The sequence below is a fragment of the Haliaeetus albicilla genome, chromosome 22 (genome assembly GCF_947461875.1).
Source record: "Haliaeetus albicilla chromosome 22, bHalAlb1.1, whole genome shotgun sequence".
Taxonomy (NCBI): Eukaryota; Metazoa; Chordata; class Aves; order Accipitriformes; family Accipitridae; genus Haliaeetus; species Haliaeetus albicilla.
Genome location: NC_091504.1, coordinates 21,147,448 through 21,160,080, shown reverse-complemented (window position 1 = coordinate 21,160,080; position 12,633 = coordinate 21,147,448). Strand labels below are relative to the sequence as shown.

Sequence of the window (12,633 nt, the reverse complement as noted above, 5' to 3'; positions counted from 1 at the left end):
TTATATAGGATAATTTCCTAATTGTTTTAATAAATGTATCTTTATGATTTTAACATTAATTATGCTTCATTATGCAGGTAGAATTCTTTAGTTTGGGTGTTCTGTCCCCAAGCTGCATTCAGCTTTTCTTTTAAAAAAAAAAAAAAAAAGGAAAAAAAAAAAAAAAGGGGAGACAGTTAAAGGTGGAATTCTTCATGCCTGGATATGTTATCAATGTTTAATTAGAGGAGTTAGGTTAGGTAAAGGATAGAAACATGGCTTTGTATAGTCTCCCTTAGACTTTTACAAAGGAACTCAGCATAGCTAAAGGGAAACCAGAGAAATTCAGTAGTGAAATTCTTGTTGTTTGTTTCCTCATGCTACTTTTCTGCGTGGGTTCTCTAGTATCTAATACTGTAGTTAAACTCATGTTGCAGCTCTTGGGTACTTATCTATCTCCACTAATAAGATGCCTATTTGGGTCTCGTTGCATATCTTTGAAATCCGTCTCTGAAGTATCTTGGGACTGCTAAATGGCTAAAGAATAAATAAAACGGGTAGGTAAAACTGTCACAGGATGATTGTATAAATCTCATTTCCTTAGGCTAAAAAAATGTAACAATTTCCATGTTACAGTACTGGGTATGGGGTAGAAGATGTGCAGGGGGGGAGAGAAGATAAATTGTTCCATAATTCCTAGCGTCTGTAGACACAGACTAAGATTTTGCTGTTCTAAGCACTGTTCAAACATGGAATAAAAAGATGGTTCATGCCACAGGGAACTTGAATTTAACATGAGACAACTACTAAGAGAATCTAGTATAGTAAGCAATAGTTCTATCGGCAGCCTGTTTGGTTTTTTTTTTTTTTTCTGGGAACTGCTATGATCAAGCATGGGTTTTGTTTTTAGAGGGAGATTCAGATTGGGATCATGTGGGAGGTTCGTTCCTGTACTGGTTAGCAATAAAATTGCATCAAACTGGAAAAAAGAAGTCCAGTTTATTGAATAAATAGCATTCCAAGACTAGTAGGCCTACCTCTGCATTCTCTGGCTTTGAGGATTAAACAGGAAATACCAAAAAATAAAAAAGCCTCAGAAAAACCAAGCATACAGGCATGCAAGTGATCATTTAATATGCTGTCATCTACAACATCATGGTGTAGTTCTATCATGCATCTTTTTGGGTGGCATTCATGTAACCTATTTAATGTTACTGGGACAGCTGGAACTGCTGCAGGCACCAGAACTGTTAACTTGTCAATAGTGCAATGATATGGTGTATTACAGAAGTACTGTGTAACTCAGTCCTGCTGCATGCATCTGTGGCACTAACAACTTGAAAATCCTGGGTGCTATTATTTTACTGTGCAGGCTGCATCACCAGGAGATTATAAAGTACCTCAATTGTAAATAAAAAGCACTTAGTGCATAAAAGTTTTTTAAATTTAATAGATTGTTCTCAAGGATACAAATGCTACTTCTGGATTGATCACTAAACAAATTATTAACACCTTAATAACATGAACAAGTTTCCATGCCTTCTAGGTTCAGCAGAAGTCTGATTCCCTGAGTACATGGGGATTAGCAGCAGTACAATTCCTTTAAAAAAAAAAAAAGTTTAAAACTGCATAGCTTTTTAAAGAAAGCAGGTGGTTTAAGGAGATGCCGCACTTATAATTGCATATGATGTGTATAAACCCATACCTTCATTTAGTTTAAACTCTTGCTGGATATAGACTCATGTAAATAAATAGAAGCTAGATATAGTGGACTCTGAGAAAATAAATCTTTTCTGAACTGATTTTAAATAAGGCTAAAGAAAACTCCTGCATCAGCATTCCCTTTCTTACTTAGTATAAGTGAGCCATTAAATGGAATATGCTTGGTTTGAACTGAATTTATTATCTTTATTATAGTTTTTAAATCATCACCAAAATTTTGAAGCTTTAAATTACTATGATCTTTCTGAATGCTTCTTGACAATGTTTGAAATAATAATCTTGCTCAGCAGTTGCATTTTTTTCACCCTGGTCTTACAGTCAACTGAACACCAGCTCATTTTTTTATTGTTGTTATTATTTTGGCTTCTAAGCAATAGGATTATATTGGTCTGCTTTTGAACTCTATTTCTCCAGGAAGTTGTGTGACTTTGTTTAAAAATAAAAAATAAAATATGTTGGTTGGTTAACTAGAGCTGAAAATTGCAGTGTACAGGTGCCTTCCTATGGTCTATAATGCTAAGCTTAATGACTGACTCAGTTGTAGCAAACTTGTTGAAAGAAAATGGCTCTGACCATAACCCTATACAATCTGAAGGCTTCTTTTCTGGGACCACAGAAGCTGCCTCTGGGCATTTGAGTGTTTTCTGCTGCATATTCAGTGCCTAGAAGTGGTGGCTGTAAATCCCTGTCTGGGTCTTTGAGCATTTCGTAAGTGAGTGGGTGGATTCTACAATAGCAGAGTGCTTTTTTTCTTCACCGTCTTTCTTAAAGCAGACTAACCCATTTCACTTTCTTTTCGCAAACATCAGCCTCTCACTCTTCCCCTGCCCCAGCCTGTCCCCACCAACCTAAGTTCCTCTGTTCCTTGTATGCAGGCCAAGTAGTCTGGGGACAAAAGCTTCATTGTATGTTTGGTTACATTGTCATGTCTCTGTCCTCGTTTTTTAACTACTAGAATAGGAATTCTTTTGTAATCAGTATGTGATTCTTCTCTCTTCTCCCTCGCCCTCATTATCCTACCCCATTTTCTGTCTGTTAGAAAGGAATACATTTGTCGTGTGTCTCAATGTCCTGTAACATTTGTTCTTTTGAGGTTGCCTGTGGTAGTTTGGGCAACTGGATGTTAGTTCTTCATTGCCAGCAGGTGGAGACAAATTCAAGTTTGAATGGCTTCTCGGAGATAGGACCTTGGGATTCCAGTTATGATTTAGCTGAAAAGATGAAAGCTTCTTCAGTTTGAGCCGAATAACAAGTGTTTGGGTATATTTGGGAGTTCAGGTGCATGTAGCTGCAAGTTTTTCTGCACCCATAAATGATGTTTCCTTTTATGTCATAAACCATGGAGACTGAGGCCAAGATAGGAATTGCTTTGGTCAGGTGGTTTCTGTTTTGCTGGTTTTTGGGTTTTTTTCTTTCTTCCTCCCAGGTCTCTAGTGGAGAATGTGAGAAGCCATTCACTTTTGTTTTAATGTGTCCAGAACAAACAAAATCTGAAGCTAGGTTAGGTACTTTTTTGACGTCTTGCATCTTAGCATGCTTCCTGTCATTGTGGGTAAAGATGGGATGAATAGGGCTTGTCAGGCAAGAAGATGATACTTTTGTCACGGTCAGAACAGATATATATTGTACGCTAGCACTGTTACAGAGCTTAAGTTAACAGTGAGCAGATCTGCAAAGGCCAACATCTGGCTTTATCAATTCTTAAAGCAAAATTGACATTGTTTTATCAGGTTTTTTAAACATGCACAATGTTTTTTGGTTTTGTTTTTAAATCTCTGACCTAACTACTCTTAGTCAAAGTAATTTCTTTATTTGAATGATTCTTACTGTTTCCCTTCAAAATACCAAGTCTTTCTAGCTTGTAACCATACATTTCAAGAGCTGCTGAACTTCTGTGGTACAAGTCGTATTCTCATCTCTTCAGGACTGATGGGGCTATTTACTCTGAACTCCAAAGCCTATTTGTAGTTAAGGCAACTGTGCCAGAGTAGCTTCTGACTTGTGCTTAGATACCCGCCTTTCTTGATACAGAAGAGAGCATGGCCATCCAAGGAGGCTGCAAAAGCCATCTGTGTTAATGCAGCTATTCTTAATACACAGAATATATTCATGATCCATCACTAGAGTATCAATTTAAATTTGTTATTATCGATGTATTATTATTATTGTTATTGATGTTCACTGCACTTTTGATAGAATTTCTAATGTTTTAATAGCTCTGTTTTAAAAAAAAAAATAAATGTCAGCATTAATGGGAAGTAGTGGTTCCTGAGAGGGAAGTAAGGGGCTTGCAAATAGAGGCAAAAACTTACTACTGTGTTCATAGCTATTTTTAGGTCTGTGCACAAGGAATTGTATGGAACACTTCCAGTAATACTTCAAATACTAAGAGCCTCTGAAGCCTTGGATGTGGGAAGACTCTGGAAAATATTTTAAAGACCCTTTCGCTTACATCAATTCACCATTCTCTGGGTGTTTTGAGATGTGGGGGCCTGGGGGATATTTGTAATAGGACACGAGTCATTCCCCTATGAACTAACTATGTGGGTTTTTTCCTCTAAGCAGACACTTAAAATAAATCAAAGTGGTTAAATTATGCCTGCCAGAACAGGTAGTGTGCTGGAAATGTTGCATAGTGAACAGCCTGCTGCTTGCATTAGTATAGCTTTGTTGCTGCGTTCTCCTTATGCAAGGAGCTGATGGCTTCAAAGCCTCATAGGCAGCCAGCTGTGTGTTTTGGGCAGTATGGATGTGAGGCACTAGTCATTCGAACTAATTCTTGATTCACAGTGGACAAACTGTTGCTTAAATGTCTTTATTTTGGTATGGAAATACTAGGTATGGTAGTATGTAAGATGACCAGAAGTTAGGCCATATACCAGCAGCTGTAGCATATGGAGGTTATGTGGCAGCATTTGACTGCCTCGAGAAGCTAAGTAAATTGAGAGGTTGGGCAGCAGAATACTGACCTGGCATGAGAAGTAGGTGATTTTTGAAGTGGCATGTTAAACGAAGTCTACAGGAGGGGGCTCTATTTTGTCAGAATTTTTCAGTGCACTCTAATAGAGATTTCTTGAATCCTTAAGTAAAAAGTTTCCAACTGATCATTTATCTTTAAGATGCAAGGGCAGAGTAGAGTTAGCCTTAAAAGCGTGTTTCCAAGCATTTACTCTTCTTTCAGCATACATGCTACAGCACTGAAATGCAGGAATACTTGCACCTGGTACTGACATAATGCACTTGCTAATGCACCTCCTTTTGAGGAAATACCGAGTGTCAAATTGACTCCAGCTTATACAATTGGCCATAACACAAAAATGAGCTCTTCTTTTTGCAAGCTACTCTTTGAATATGAGCTTACACAAGAGACTATGAATGTTGCTTATTCTGTAAGGATGATCTTTTTTTTTTTTCAGAGCTGTGAAACTCACATTTCATCCGTGAAATCCACTGGGGCTTGACCAATGCTGGTGAGATGTACAAAGGAAATAGCCACACTGTTCAAAGTGCCAGCATGGGAAATCTTGTTACCGTTTAATGCATGTAATTGGGACTAGGTGGCAACTCTTTGCCAAATTACTTTTGAGCTTTGCTTGGGTATTTCTATTTTGCCAAACTCCTGTGAAACTAAATTATTGCTGGGGAAGTTATGTGGATTTTTTCTTTTCTAGATCTGGATGGGACATACCACTCTGACCCAGAAAATTTTTTAAAAAACAATGAATTGACAGTAGTGCTACAAACCAGAAACTGGAGTTTGCTGTTACTGAGCCTTGATATTTTATAATTGCACAATGTTAGTGCTAAAAGTCAAGTACATCTGTATCTTACATGATTTTGTTTTTTTTTTTTAAAGCTAATTTTGAAGCTGTGGATGGTAAATAGGCCTGTTTGAATTTAGCTATTACACTTAAGGAATGATAGTGCTATATAACCTAAGCCTTCCCTTAAGTGTGCCTCTTGTTTGTTATAATCTGATCATGTTACGTTAGAATTCTGAAACAGTGGCTTAATCTGACATAAAATGTCAGATTAATTTAAGAGATCGTTAACTTGCAGACTTTATCTATGCAGCTTGAATAATATCCTGCTCTGGACTCGTATAGCAGGAGTTACGGAGATGTTTCTTTTTAATTAAATATCTAAGCAAGGTTTTATGCCAGCATTGTGGCAATTAAATGCCAGAGGTCCAGATTTAAATTCTTAGTTCTAGTTCTGTCTTCTAATCCCAAGACCTCAAAAGTTTATGGTCAAGTTAGTGAGTTTGACTCATCTTTGTACAGCAAAAGAAGTTAATTGCTTGTTTAAGTATAATACTGCAAAGCATTGTGGCTGGTCTGTAGTAGGAAGGATTAGCAGTTGGAGTCCCTGGTTTCTAATCCTGTCTCTAAGACCAAATAGGAAATTTTTTTCAGATCAAAGTCTCAAGTAAGAACTCTCAAACAAAAGTGGCATTTTGTTAAAGGAGGTGAGAGTTAGTGAATTATAGTTTGGGTTTTATTAAAGATTGAGAGGTAACATAAAGCAAAATGCAGCTGGACACCTTTGCACAAAATTCTGTGGATATTGGCTAATACTGTATAGTTTGTCAGTTTGCATCTACAGAAGTTAAATGCTTAGTCTTCTATTATATTTGCAGTATTCTAAAAATAAATGCTTAAATGAGATATGTTAATGGGCCTGCTGCTACCAGAAAAATTCCTTGAGCAGCACGGTGTTTGGCTGTACCAGCACTAGTGTGTCTTGACAGTCACTGAGATTCAAACTCAGAACTAAACTGGAACAGGAGGCAGAGTTGAGGATGCCTTCATAACACATTGCCTGTCACCTACACCAAGGAATGCTTCTCTTCATAATCTCAGTTTTGTTTCAAGTGCCAGTGAGCAAAAGATGAGAACAACTTGCATTTAAAGTAGGCTGGATTCAAAACTATTTGGAGAATCAAAGGTCATAAATCACTTCACACTGCAAATCATTTTGAATTCTAGCAAAATCCACTTCTGCAGTATCTTTTTCTCAATGACAGAAGCCATTCTCTCAAGCAGAACCATCCATAGAAGGCTGTGTGATGGGCAGAACAGTTATTAGCCATTCTTAAATACTTTCTGCTATTGGAGAGAAATAACAAGAACCAGAAAGGTCATGAATTATGACCTTTTCAAAACAGTGCAAATGGAAAAGTGTTAGAGAATAGCAATTTGTTACAGTAGCTACCTGAAGCTTCAACCAAGGATTAAAGCCCTCTGTACTAAATGCTCTGTGGAAAAATAAAAGGATTCCTGCTATGAATTGCTTCTGGCCTTAGGTTATAACAAAATGCAACAGCTGGATGAAATGTAGCCTGCATGGAATTGGGAGGATAAGTTGGAACGTAACGAGCAGATCATACATAATAAATAAGTGGATAACAAGAAATTGATATGCCTACCATATGGGAACCGAGATGGATGCTGAATAAAAATAGCTGTGCTACTGGCTGTTCTAGTACTCTGTATAGTGAACTCCTGGCACTCTACAATTTTTCCTTTTTTTTTTTTATAAAAGATCAAAAGCTTAGGACAAAATCACCTCTAACGCCTGTAAAATGTACAGTGCCTTAATGCAATTCATTAATGTCCTGCTGTCTATGGATATCAAAAGGTTGAAATTCAGACTGTGTGGTCCTACTTTTTTAACTTTTAGGTTCTTGGAGGTAGATTAAAAAGCCTCGTATTTTTATGGTACTGTGTAAGGCTGCCTGTAGGAGTTTTTGCTTTTGCCCCTTGGATGCCAATAAATCTTGACTGTATTTTTGGTGTGGTTAAGGTGAATAAGAGAAAAAACTTCATAGATACAGCTCCCATGTTGAAAATTCATTACGAGAATTTACATCTTCCCTAATGATTGCCATTTTTCTGGTTGAAACATTTCTTTTTACTCATGTGTATTTTATTAAGAACAAACTTTTTTGTCTTTACCTCTTAGTCATTGAGCCCATTAGAGAACAGTCTGGGTGTCCCAAAAGATTTACAGAATAAATACTGTACTCATCCTTGCCTTTCTCTGTATGCGTGTGGTAGCATTTATAGTTTGATGTCTTACCTTCAGCAATAGCACTGAAACACAAAATGTAATGTTCTTAGACTGGAAAAGTCCTTTTGGCTCCCAGCTCTTGAGAATAAATGCCACCCTGCTTCTGGAAAGAAGCTTTAATTTTATTATGCATAAAATAATTAGAAAAAATACTCAGTATGTCTGTCTTTGCAGAATTGTTGTTCTAAGCCCTAATTAGTGCTACTCTAAATCTTGCAGGACTGTATTGAATATAAGGATTTGTTCAGAGCAAGTACAGCTGTAATTAATCGTTGCATTCCCATCAAGAAATGCTGGCACATGCTGTGAGAAACAAGGAAGGAAACTTTCAGTTCAGGCTGTCTGAGCCAGTACCCAACTGCAGCTAAAAACCACTGGAGTAATCTCTTTATCCCTTTCTAGTGTGCAGGAAAGTTCTGGGCAGAGACAAATCCAACCCAGTAAGCAGCGTTTAGCTTTTGATTATGCTGTTTAATTTCATGATCACAAAATTTCTAATGGAACTCAATAATTCAAGAGACTTCAAAATTGGCAACTAGTATCTCTGTAGAGATTGCCAGTAATGAGAATGTATTCCAGAAATATGAGCAAGTTAAGCACATTTAAAGGTGCACTCTTTGTATGACTTAAGGGAGTCTAATAAAGAGTTCCTACTGAAATTTGGTGGAAGCAGTAGAGAGCTCATATATTAAGTAATGAGCATATGCATAGGTTAAAACTGTGGTAGCGCAAGGATGACTTTTATTCTAGTTGCAACAAAATAACCTGCATTATGCAGGGATGTATATGTTAATATTTATCTGTTTACACTGAAGTCTAAAAACAATCAAAGAATATTGTTTCTAGTGGAAGGGCTTGTCAAACTGGTTTCAACCCTTCAATCTCAAAGATATAGCTGAAATGGAGACTTGTATTTGTGTTCCCATGATATGGGTTTTCAAAATTTTTGGTGTATTAAAGCTATGTGCACTACTTGAAGATCCAGTAAGGACTGGCTTAACTGTGTAAAAGAAAAGAGGGGGCCCCTGGTACTTGTTGTGTGCTATACTAGCAGTTTTCTGACCCTGTGGCTGGTTTCAGAAAAAAAAAAAAAGGCACTGCAAAAGAAGAGGTGGATGGTTCTGTTAAGCCCATCTCCCTGACATGGCTGGCTCTGTGGTCAGAAGAGCAGTGCTGACAATGCACTTCAGAAAGGTCCAGTTTTACATGTCAGCCTTCTGCACCTCATTTGTATGTTCTCTGTAGTAATTCAGCTTTCTTTCATATTGGTACCAGACCTTGTCTTCTCCACCTAGAATTGGGACAGCAAGCAAGGGTGATCTCAGTGCCTTTCAAAATTCTCTAAAGTGTTCCCTTGAGGAAAAACAGTAAGAGGTTAAGGCTTGGATTTTTCAAAGAGGCTACTGAATTTAATAGGATAACGGGTAATGAATGCTTTCAAGCTTTCCTGAATATCCTAGTTTATAGTAAGCTATGTAGGATCAAGAACAAGTAACAAGCACAGATGAACAAATAAGCAAAACATTGAAAACTAGGTCTGTTTTTATGAGGAAGTCTTCTGGATATTTTCTTCTGGAATATCTTCTGGACTTTTATACTTAAGAGAACAGGTATTTGAAGTTATTCTTAATTTGTCACACTGACAGTGAATTATGTTTAATGGGCCTGTGTTCTTTAAAACACAGGACCTGGCAGAAAGCTGAAAAGGAAAATGGAGGTAGGATAGTTAGGTAGCGGTAACTTGCTCAGCTGGCTATGTTGTATTTTTGCTAGCTATCAAAATCTTGATCCTTTTGCAATGACTTCTTGAGGAGACTGTAATTTTCTTTAGCCTACTTCTCTTCTCTTCTCTTCCCCTGTTCCTGCTGTGTCCCTAACAAGCCTGCTCTGCCTTAAAACATTGAGTGTTTTACTCAATGTGTCGTGCAAGCGTAGAGCTTAACTTGGGCTGTAGTTCTGTGATAGAGTAATCATGGTGAGCAATAGGAAATGGTGGTTTAGGGAGTTCTGCTTTGCACTACGTGTGCTCTTGCTTATGTTGGCACAACTGTTTTTTGGAAACTGCTGTAAATTGGGAAACTCATCTGAGGCACGAGTGCAACCTATGACTGGTTGTAAGCACAGCTGAGGTAGTGACATGCTGTGATGTTGGTGAAGGAACAAGCAGCTGGCATCGCAAGCAATCACGAGTCACCTTAACCTGGTGCTTGCCAAGGAATGATGGCAGTGTCTTTATCTTGCTGATCCTTCTTCCAAGCAATGGTTCCCTTCTTCCATAAGTCTTTCCTGATGCTAAAATAAGATGACTGTACTTCAAAGATGCTGTTTAGTTTTTTTAAATGTTTGTGTTCCATGTTATGGAAGTATCTTAAGTGTTTGCATGCTATTCAAAGTCAAGGCTCAGTTTCACAGGTATTGAGTATAGAGGAGGAGGAGGTGGTGAGCATAGGGAGGGAAGAAACACGGTATTTGACTTTTCACTTTATGTGAAATGATAGCTATGCAACAGCGGAGATTTTCATAGAATAGATGACTTAAGGATGCATCCGAACATGATGCTGTTCCAGAAAAATCTCTCAAGCTTCCATACTGCCACAAGCCGACCAGCTGATAATTGAACACTAATGGAAGGAGCAGACCTATTAAGTTGTCTCCTCAAAAGAGAAGAGTAAGGTTAGCTCAATACTCTGCTTCTCCTTTTTGTGAACCTGCATTAGCTGGGAAGGCTTTCTATTACAAAAGGCAGAAAGCAGAACAGTCTCCACCTTCTCATTAGTTTGCAGCTATACTTAAAGTGGCTCTGTGGCATGAACCTATTTTGCTCTATTATTGACGCAGTATTTGGGGAGGGGAGGAAAACTTCTTGGAAACATCATGCAGGATTTTCTGTTTGAGAAAATGTGTTGCTCTGAGAAGTAGTTTATTGACACCTTTCAAATGTCTCCTCTGTATACAACACAGATTCCTGCAGTTCAGACTGTGGCAGACTTGTGCTTCACTTGGCTTTACTCCTGAACAAACTGTTGGTGTTTGTCCTTAGAAGGTCTGCTCTCCACCCCACCCCCAAAGCCTCTTAATTTGACTTGCTTTCCTTGATATTCACTTAATTCTACTTTGGAAAACTCAGTAAAATCTCAAACTGAAAAAATAGTGGTTTATTGATGGAACTCTTTCCCATTTAATTCCATCTCTGAATTCTATCTATTTAAGACTTGGATCCATCTGGTCAGAGTACAGTATTGAATCAGTAATCATGTTAGATGTGGGCAGGAGGCAAAAGAACCACCTACTATATCCTCTTTCCGTCATCTTCCTCCCAGTCCAGCACATGCATTCTAGGTTGCAAGGAGTTCAGATGGCCGTCCGTGTGGCTGGACTGTTTCCCCCTCTGCAGTTCAGTAGGATGTGACCGGGGCTTTAATTAAGATATTTTTTTCTTTATAGGCTAGTCTGCTCAACAGCTTGAGAAGTTTGTTAAACCCACTTCAGTTTCCACTGTGGCTTAATTTAGATGTGTAGATGAGGCCTTAAGAATGGAAGCTTAGTCACTTATTTCAAATTGTTTATTTCATCTTTGGATTTGTTTTCAGATGCTTATAGTGCTTAATATGTATAAAGCAGATGCATGTGGAGGTGAATAAAAATAGAGCTTTCCATTTGATATAAGACTTGAGTATTACTTGTGGGCTTTTTTCCTCCCTGGTAAGTCATTTCTCATAAGCCTGAGCTTCAACATTGTAGCTTTATAATGATTGAGGACTGTGTCAAAGAACTCAGCTGTAGATGCACATGAAATTAGGATGGAGTTGCACATTAATACAGCTGTTGTTCATGCAGTTACCAACCCCATCTCACCTAGTGAATCCTCACTCAGGGATGTTTGGTCCTTTAGTGAATCAGTACCTGAACAGCTTTAATTTTCCACTCACATAAATCCATTCCGATTTTGGTTTCATAAGTGAAAGTAATGATGTGAGTTGTGTGGTAGGATAGGCTGAAGTGAAAAATGCAGAAAAAGCAATCCTGAATGTTTTGAAAGAGAACAAATTCTGAAATGAAATAAAAGAAGGTTAGGTTACTTGAAATCTTCATACTAAAGTATATCAATTGGTAGTGCTAAGGTTTAAGTGCAGATTTGGAAGAACTTCCCCTTCTCCTCATGCCAAAACAACCTTCAGTAGGGGAGAGAATATTTGGAATAATTGATATGTCATGGCTGGATGTGAATAAATAAAAAGTGTTTCAAGATAATGACTATAAAACAGATCACAGAAAACTTGACTTGATTGTGAATGGAAACTGAAGTTTATTTCAGATCACCAAAGGTTGTTTGAAGTTCACTATCACTCATCTGCTGGACTCACCATGCGGTGTTGTCACTGGCACTGGAGCAGGAGAGATGAGGTTATAGGGAGGGTAGTTACTTCTTGGGTGAAACCTTCTCTTGCAGACCCAAAATACAGCTGTGAACTAATGAAATAAATGTTCTTGGCGTATGACATGAGACAACTTTGATCACTAGTGGTCTAGGAGGCTTACAGGTGCATGTAAGGGTCAGACATTGTAGAAGGCAATACCAATCTCAGTTTAAGTGGGTGAACGTGAGATGTTGAGTAGCTTCTCAGTGCTGAGAGCAAGCTCGTATATGTTGTGAAATTCCACTGATTTGAGAAGTCACTGGGAAAGCAAGCATAGTAACAGCTGGCAGAAATGGTGCACTTCATAGTTCAAAGTTGGTCAGTCTCTTAGAATTAACAAATAACAAGCTAATATTGACAAAGGAGGGTTTTGTTTCTAGAGCAAATTATTTTTTAAAATCAGACACGGAAACTGGCTTGAGGAATCCCTCAGACTTGCAAG

The 12,633-nt window shown here is 38.0% G+C and overlaps 1 protein-coding gene across 1 annotated transcript in view; it reads left to right on the top strand.

The window, feature by feature from the left end:
* GNA12 (G protein subunit alpha 12) overlaps positions 1-12,633 on the top strand; it is a 44,692-nt gene that overhangs the window by 14,439 nt on the left and 17,620 nt on the right. The gene's annotated exons all lie outside the window — the stretch shown is intronic.